This window comes from Culex quinquefasciatus, chromosome 1 (genome assembly GCF_015732765.1).
Source record: "Culex quinquefasciatus strain JHB chromosome 1, VPISU_Cqui_1.0_pri_paternal, whole genome shotgun sequence".
In the NCBI taxonomy this organism is placed as follows: Eukaryota; Metazoa; Arthropoda; class Insecta; order Diptera; family Culicidae; genus Culex; species Culex quinquefasciatus.
Window position 1 is genome coordinate 23,500,702 of NC_051861.1, and position 8,378 is coordinate 23,509,079.

The window sequence follows — 8,378 nt, forward strand, 5'->3', positions numbered from 1 at the left end:
TTGTATAGAAACGATCGGTACCCAATTAACGTTTCCGAAATGCTCATGTCAAGTTTTGAATGTTGGTTTTACTAATGTTATGATTGTATTTTTCATTTATTTAAGGCATTTTTGAACATCACATAACTGGGACCTTTGTAAATTTAGAATTCTTCCGCAGTGACCGGTAATCAGTTCCAAGATGGCCAGATGGAGCCAGAGTACATTGGCATCACATACAATGGCCACAGTTTTAAATTTCATGAATATTGATATGTCACAAGACAGGGTTCCTTGCACATTCCAAAATGTCCCCAGTGAACACCGGTAACCGGTGACCGGTTCCAAAGTGGCCAAGTGGGGCCAGAGTACATTGGCATCACATACAATGGCCACAGTTTTAAAATTCATGAATTTTGATATGTCACAAGACAGGGTTCCTTGCACATTCCAAAATGTCCCAGTGACCACCGGTAACCGATGACCGGTTCCAAAGTGGCCAAGTGGGGCCAGAGTACATTGGCATCACATACAATGGCCACAGTTTTAAAATTCATGAATTTTGATATGTCACAAGACAGGGTTCCTTGCACATTCCAAAATGTCCCAGTGACCACCGGTAACCGATGACCGGTTCCAAAGTGGCCAAGTGGGGCCAGAGTACATTGGCATCATATACAATGACCACAGTTTTAAATTTCATGAATTTTGATATGTCACAAGACAGGGTTCCTTGCACATTCCAAAATGTCCCCAGTGAACACCGGTAACCGGTGACCGGTTCCAAAGTGGCCAAGTGGGGCCAGAGTACATTGGCATCACATACAATGGCCACAGTTTTAAAATTCATGAATTTTGATATGTCACAAGACAGGGTTCCTTGCACATTCCAAAATGTCCCAGTGACCACCGGTAACCGATGACCGGTTCCAAAGTGGCCAAGTGGGGCCAGAGTACATTGGCATCACATACAATGGCCACAGTTTTAAATTTCATGAATTTTGATATGCCACAAGACAGGGTTCCTTGCACATTCCAAAATGTCCCCAGTGACCACTGGTAACCGGTGACCGGTTCCAAAGTGGCCAAGTGGGGCCAGAGTACATTGGCATCACATACAATGGCCACAGTTTTAAAATTCATGAATTTTGATATGTTACAAGACAGGGTTCCTTGCACATTCCAAAATGTCTCTAGTGACCACTGGTAACCGGTGACCGGTTCCAAAGTGGCCAAGTGGGGCCAGAGTACATTGGCATCATATACAATGACCACAGTTTTAAATTTCATGAATTTTGATATGTCACAAGACAGGGTTCCTTGCACATTCCGAAATGTCCCCAGTGACCACCGGTAACCGGTGACCGGTTCCAAAGTGGCCAGGTGGGGCCAGATTTCATTGGCATCACATAAAATGGCCACAGTTTTAAATTTCATGAATTTTGATATGTCACATGACAGGGTTCCTTGCACATTCCGAAATGTCCCCAGTGACCACCGGTAACCGGTGACCGGTTCCAAAGTGACCAGGTGGGGCCAGATTTCATTGGCATCACATAAAATGGCCAAAGATTTGAATTTCATGAATTTTGATATGTCACATGACAGGGTTCCTTGCACATTCCGAAATGTTCCCAGTGACCACCGGTAACCGGTGACCGGTTCCAAAGTGGCCAGGTGGGGCCATAGTACATTGGAATCACATAAAATGTGCTCCGTTTTTTTTTTTTTTTACAAAACAGGATTCCTTGTCAATTCCGGTGTGTGCCCCCAGTGGCACGATATGGTAAATGTACAGAAAAAGTAATCCGGAAATTGTGAAAATCGTACCATGAAATCGTGAATATTACGAGTTTTACTTTACGAATTTTTGAACTATGCATATTGGGCACGAATAAGCCAGGAGCCGTGAATAAATATGCATGATTAGACATGCCCGAATACACTCGTAAACGTGAATAAATTCATGATTTCATAAAAAAAATCACGAATTCATGAAATTTATGCATGATTTCATGAAGTTTATACATGATTTCACGATTTTTTTACGCCCTCAAAAATAAATCATAAAAATATTCCAGAACTCATGAATTTTGTGCACGAATTCATGAATAAAATTCACGATTTCATGATTTATTTACATTTTTTCATGAATTGTGAGCATGAAATCGCGAATATTTTTACGCCTTCATTTACAAATCGTAAAAATAATTCGAGATTTCATGAATTTTGTGCACGAAGTCATGCATAAAAATTCATGATTTCATGAATTTTATGCATGAAATCATGAATTTTAATTCACGAGGTATATTTTTTTGATCGTAATCATGAATTTTTATTCATAAAATCGTGAATATTTTTCACGACTTCATGCATCCATTTCATGAAATCATGAATATTATTCACGTTTACGAGTGAAATCGGTCATGGAAAGTCATGCATATTTATTCACGATTCCTGGATAATTCGTGCCCATTATGCATAGTTCAAAAATTCGTAAAGCAAAAATCGCGATATTCACGATTTCATGGTACGATTTGCATGATTTTCGGAAACCTTTTTTTTCCGTGTGGTAGGCAGTTGGACTAACAATCCAAAGGTTGTCTGTTTGAATCCCGGGGTGAATGGAAGCTAAAGTGCAAAAAGAGGTTTGCAATTGCCTCAACAATCAAGCCTGCGGATACCTATTTTCGAGTAGGTATCTCGCAATCGAGAACGCCAAGGCAATGCGAATAATTTGATTTTTTGAAAATATCCAATAATTTAGATCAAAGAATAAAACTTGAAGAGGCCACCCTGTTCGACCGCCGAGTCTTGCACCATCATCGGGAAAATAGCATAATTTATGTCCACTCTCGAGGACGTCATCACGCACTTCTAAGGCCTGCGGCATGATTTGGTGGCGGAGCCATTACACACACACACACGTGTACGTGGGTTGCCGGAACATAACTCGTTTTCTTTTCTGCGACCAGAGTACGTGCCCAACTGAACGATCCTGAGCGCTGGGGCAGAAGAGGAATGTATGTCAAAATTCAATAAAAAGATTAAGATTAATCATGGCGATAATGTATCTGTGACATAAATAATAATGCTCGACTGAGCAGGAGTAAAGCGTGCGGTTAGAGGCGGGCTTCGCAAGAAGGAATGAGCTTGGCCTACTTAGATCACCACGTGTTTACTTTTGAGGTGTCATTCCGTGTAGAACAGGACGTGACTGAGCATGTGAGTTGAGGGCATATTTATGTTCCAGTAAATTACAGTAGGTAGTATAACAAATGGTTTGAGTAACCTGTGCTGATTATGTCTCTTTTTTTTAAATAAACTTGAATTCTATAAAAAAAAAAACATACTAATAAAACATATAAAGTTGTAAACAAAAAGTATTTTCTGCCTACGTCAATTAATTAATTACGAGCTTTTACCTACTACTTTTAAAACATTCATTAAAAGTTTTTCAAACTATGTTTGATTCACTTCGAGCCAACATTCATTTTGATACTTTGATTTTCATAGTGGACGAACACTGGATTTAGGGGGGCGAAAATAGGTACCGTAAAACGGGGTAACTTTGATAGCCGGGGTGACTTTGATAGGTTTGCGATTTTTCCGCAAAATGAAGAGTACAATTAAAATACGTAAGGAATGGTTCAGAAACATACTGACCGTGGTAGAGAAGTGTTCAAAGTACCTCATGAAGAACTTTTCATAAATTTTTGAAAAGTTTATAAAGTTAGTTAACTATAGTTAAGAAAAAGTGGATGAAAGTCATTATTTTAAACTTCTCCAAGTGTCATGATTTTCTCAATGAACATGATTTTTAATCGGAAAACGGAATGCATTTTTGGATTCTTTGGACAATTTTCCACTAGGAGAAGGTTAAATAAGTTTGTAAATAATAAATAATATGTATTTTTGAAGCACAATTAAAAAAACTCCAAATTTATAAACAAATTCAGTTGAACAAATTTCATGTAAAATGAGAAAACTTGTGATTCGTGCTTCGAATTCAGTTTAAAATGCAATATAAATCGATAATTTTATAAACAAAACTATTTTTAACAAATTTCAGGCAAAATTCCGACTTTTTAACAATTTTACCTACAATTTATATGTATTTTGTTAAAAAGCTTATAAACTTAGTTAACTTAATATAAACATTGATTTTTTTCTTACAAACTATATCAGCTACTTTAGTGATGGTACATTTAACGTACAAATAAAGTTTGAACATCTTAAATGTGATTTTAACAAGAAAAACTATGACTATCAAAGTCACCCCGGAATTAAAACCAAGAATTTTTAACGTAACTATTTTTCTAAACACTATTGAAAAAACTTTTTTTCTCAAAAAGTTCATGGACTTTGTGTGGCCTACCCAAGTACATGTTTTAAAAATAATAATCTTGAGAAAAACCTTACCTGTTGGAAAATATTCTAAAAACAAATTGAAATCCTATCAAAGTCACCCCGGTTTACGGTACCTCAAAGCAAATTCTTATGACACGAAATTTTAACAAAATCAATATACAGCAATTCCATTTGAAAAGAGCCTAAATCGAAAAAAAAGTTCTCCGATCGGGCTCAAAATTTTTCTGGGGGTTCCTTGGCCAAAATAATTAGACCCGTATTTTTTTGTTTGGTCATTAGGGTGACCTACATCGTGCTAGGGTGGTTCGAAAAATGGCAATTTCCGTCATTTTTCGCAAAAACCACTTTTTTCAAAAAATCATATCTCCGCGCCATTTCATCCGATTTTAGCTGTCTTAGGCGCAAAAGAAAGGTGATGAGTTTGGCTATTTGAAAAAAATAGTAAGAAGTTCCAAAATTCTAGCTTAACTTTTGAAAAAGTCGCATGAAAACTTAAAATGGCGTTTTGACCGTGTCTGGACCAAAGAGCCTATGTCTGAAAATATTTTTATCGGATTCCTCGAAAAATTTCACATATCTTATCAAAAAATTGGCGATGTCGAACCGTACGTTTCCGAGATATGATTTTTTGAAAATAAAAACTACGTTTTTTGACGCGCCGCGCGCAAAAACAGGAAAATGACGAAATTGGCAAAAAATCAACTTTTTTCACTAAAACTGTGATAACTTAAAAAAAATCAGCGATGACCTATACATGTCTGGGTATCAAAATTGTCGTTATTGAAAGACGCAACTTTTGGTACCCAGACATGTATAGGTCATCGCTGAAATTTTTAAGTTATCGCAGTTTTAGTGAAAAAAGTTGATTTTTTGCCAATTTCGTCATTTTCCTGTTTTTGCGCGTGGCGCGTCGAAAAACTCAGTTTTTATTTTCAAAAAATCATATCTTGAAAACGTACGGTTCGACATCGCCAATTTTTTGATATGTTACGTGAAATTTTTCGAGGAATCCGATAAAAATATTTTCAGACATAGGCTCTTTGGTCCAGACACGGTCAAAACGCCATTTTAAGTTTTCATACGACTTTTTCAATAGTTAAGCTAGAATTTTGGAACTTCTTACTATTTTTTTCAAATAGCCAAACTCATTACCTTTCTTTTGGGTCTAAGACAGCTAAAATCGGATGAAATGGCGCGGAGATATGATTTTTCGAAAAAAGTGTTTTTTGCGAAAAATTACGAAAATTGCCATTTTTCGAACCACCCTAGCACAATGTAGGTCACCCTAATGGCCAAACAAAAAAATACGGTTCTAATTATTTTGGCCAAGGAACCCCCAGAAAAAAATTGAGCCCGATCGGAGAACTTTTTTTTGGGTTTAGGCTCTTTTCAAATGGAATTGCTGTATATTTATAGTTGAAACAATATGAAAACTGAAGACAGAATAGTTTACCATTATTCTGCATCAAAATTCATTTTTTTTTTTTCAAATTTACTTCATTTCCACTATACTGTGGACGATTTCTGGATCCTCTACCCTATTTCAAATGCTTTTCCTTATTCAGACGTTGGACCAACACCATCCTGAAAGGTGTCAAATCATAACTTTGATTGAAACGCCAAAATAAAGACTAGTTTTTATTATACAGCGTTATAATTACAATCACTTTTTCACGGAGAAAAACGTGCTCCAAAAATGTGAACATGCGTTCTTGAAATTAAGAATCACGAATAGAGTGTTCAAACTTCGTGGTATGTTTTTCAAAAAACGTTCCATGGAATTTGAACCCTTTGTTTATTGTTCTCATTTTCTTAAGCACTTATTCACGGTAGACGGAACTCATTTTTCTCCGTGTAGAGCATATTTCACATTAAATTTATATTTTTGCTCTTTATCGTATTTCAGTTTTAAAGGATACTTTCACTCCCTTGAATTGAATTCACCCTCATTCGATGACATCGCGATTGGTTCGCACTTTTTAACGAGTCTAGCTGCGCACATAGGGCCATAAAAGTTTAGGACAGCTTAAATTTGAAAGCCCATCAACGCGACGAGGCCTGCATTAACTTTGAATCAGGAAAAAAACGCACCGGAAATGACGAAAATGGCGCGTGAATCTGCCTGTTCCTTGCGGCTTATGCTGATGATGACACAACCAGTCAGTGATTAAATAGTAATGAGTCCCAGCTGAGTCAGTTCGTCCTCCCCAAAAGGGATCCCCTTTTTGATCCATTTCAACGACGGAAATCTTCTGGGGACCGACGGGAAAAGTATCCTTGTAATCTTTTCTCAAGTTCTGGCTGAGCTGAAAGTACCTTCACAATTATATCTTTGATCATTAGAATAATAAATGCACGTTGAAAGTTCAATTCATTCCCCCGTAATGAATAAGGCATTTCTTCAAACATCAACCAATTCCCCAATTGACCAAAGTCATCCCACCTCACGGTACCGGTCCGTCCACTAAACTCGTCACTTGGGCTCGATTTAACTCAACAGCGAGAGAGAGACCGCGAGAACCATTCGGCGTAATCTTTCCGACTGCGATTTTTTTTTTCAACATTTTTTTTTCTCACCCGTCTCGAGCTAAAAAGAAAAAGGGTTTCCCTTCCGGAAGGTGTCCCCCGGGGGACAACTTTTGTGGAACCGGTGGCCACGTCGTCGAGCATCTGAGAGTGAGTGATTAATCTTCGACTTTCGGAAGCATCCTTCGGGGAGATTATCGGCCCATAATAAAAGGATGCTGGTGGTGAAAGGGAGTGATATTTTAGACGCGGTTGAGTGAAACCATGGTGACGACAATGACGGATTGGAGGCTGCGGTGGGGCTGGTTTGTCCATGGTTTTTGAAGATTTGTGGAGTGATGATAGGTGAAGTGCACTTTGGGAAATTTCCCTCGATGTTTAAACATAACCGAGGGAAATTGTAATGTCGACGAGCATTGTGCCCTTAATTATGAGCTTTCAAGAAGATAGTGGTGATAGTAGTAAAGAAATCAAGAAATATTCGAGTAAAATTAAAAAAACTTCCTGCTTTTTCTGCTATTCTAAAATTTTGAACAAATGTTGCCATTCATAAAAAAAACAAGTCATAGACCATGCATGACTAAAGCTTTGAATCATAAATTTTGAATTAGTACTGCTTGGTATAAAAAAATATTGTATTCCAAACGTTTTGACATTATTTTCATTCAAACAAACTTAAGAAAAAACTAACTTAATCCACCTGTGTCTTGTGCCTTCCTCATTCATTATCAAAAAAGTTCAATAAATGAAAATAGGGATATCTCACCTTTGGATTAAATAATTCAATGAAATAAAAGTAAAACCTAATTTTGTGTTTTTCTACTGAGGTATTTTCGCACAACACGTATAACTACTTATAATTTACGATTTTTTTATAAATTTTAAGGGGACTATTATTTTCACAATAGTTATGCATGGCACAAAGTAGCTATAATTGATTGAATAAAAATTAATTTTAAGGAAAAATAGAATTATATGTCAAATAATAGATCAAACACCATTTTAACCTTTCGAAAGTCGCGGTTTTGGCTTTTCATACAAGTGCCCTCACAAAGTGCGTACAAAGTACACGTATGTGACTGCCGTTGTGTTACGATGCCATATGAAATGTGCAGTCGAAAGTGACCTTACACAATTTTTGATTAAATTCCCCCATTTTTTGAATATATGATACTTTGGATATTAAAATTCTGTTTGGCAATAATTTTGATGCTTAAAATAATAGTTCAAAACTGTATACCTCAAGAACCAGATTGTTCACCATTCCAAAATCTAGCGCAAAAAATGTCTCTTAAAAAGATCGGAAAAAAATTAAGGATAGAAAATCTGTATTTTGAGAATTCAACTTTTGTAATAGAAAGTTAAATGAAAACTCGAGAATTTTTTGGTCAGTGCAACATTTTTTACTGACATGTCGTAATCATTACTAGGCTTAGTGATTTTTCACGCTCAAAAATTGCAAATTTCACGGGGACCTCAATTTCAAAACACAAAATTTCACG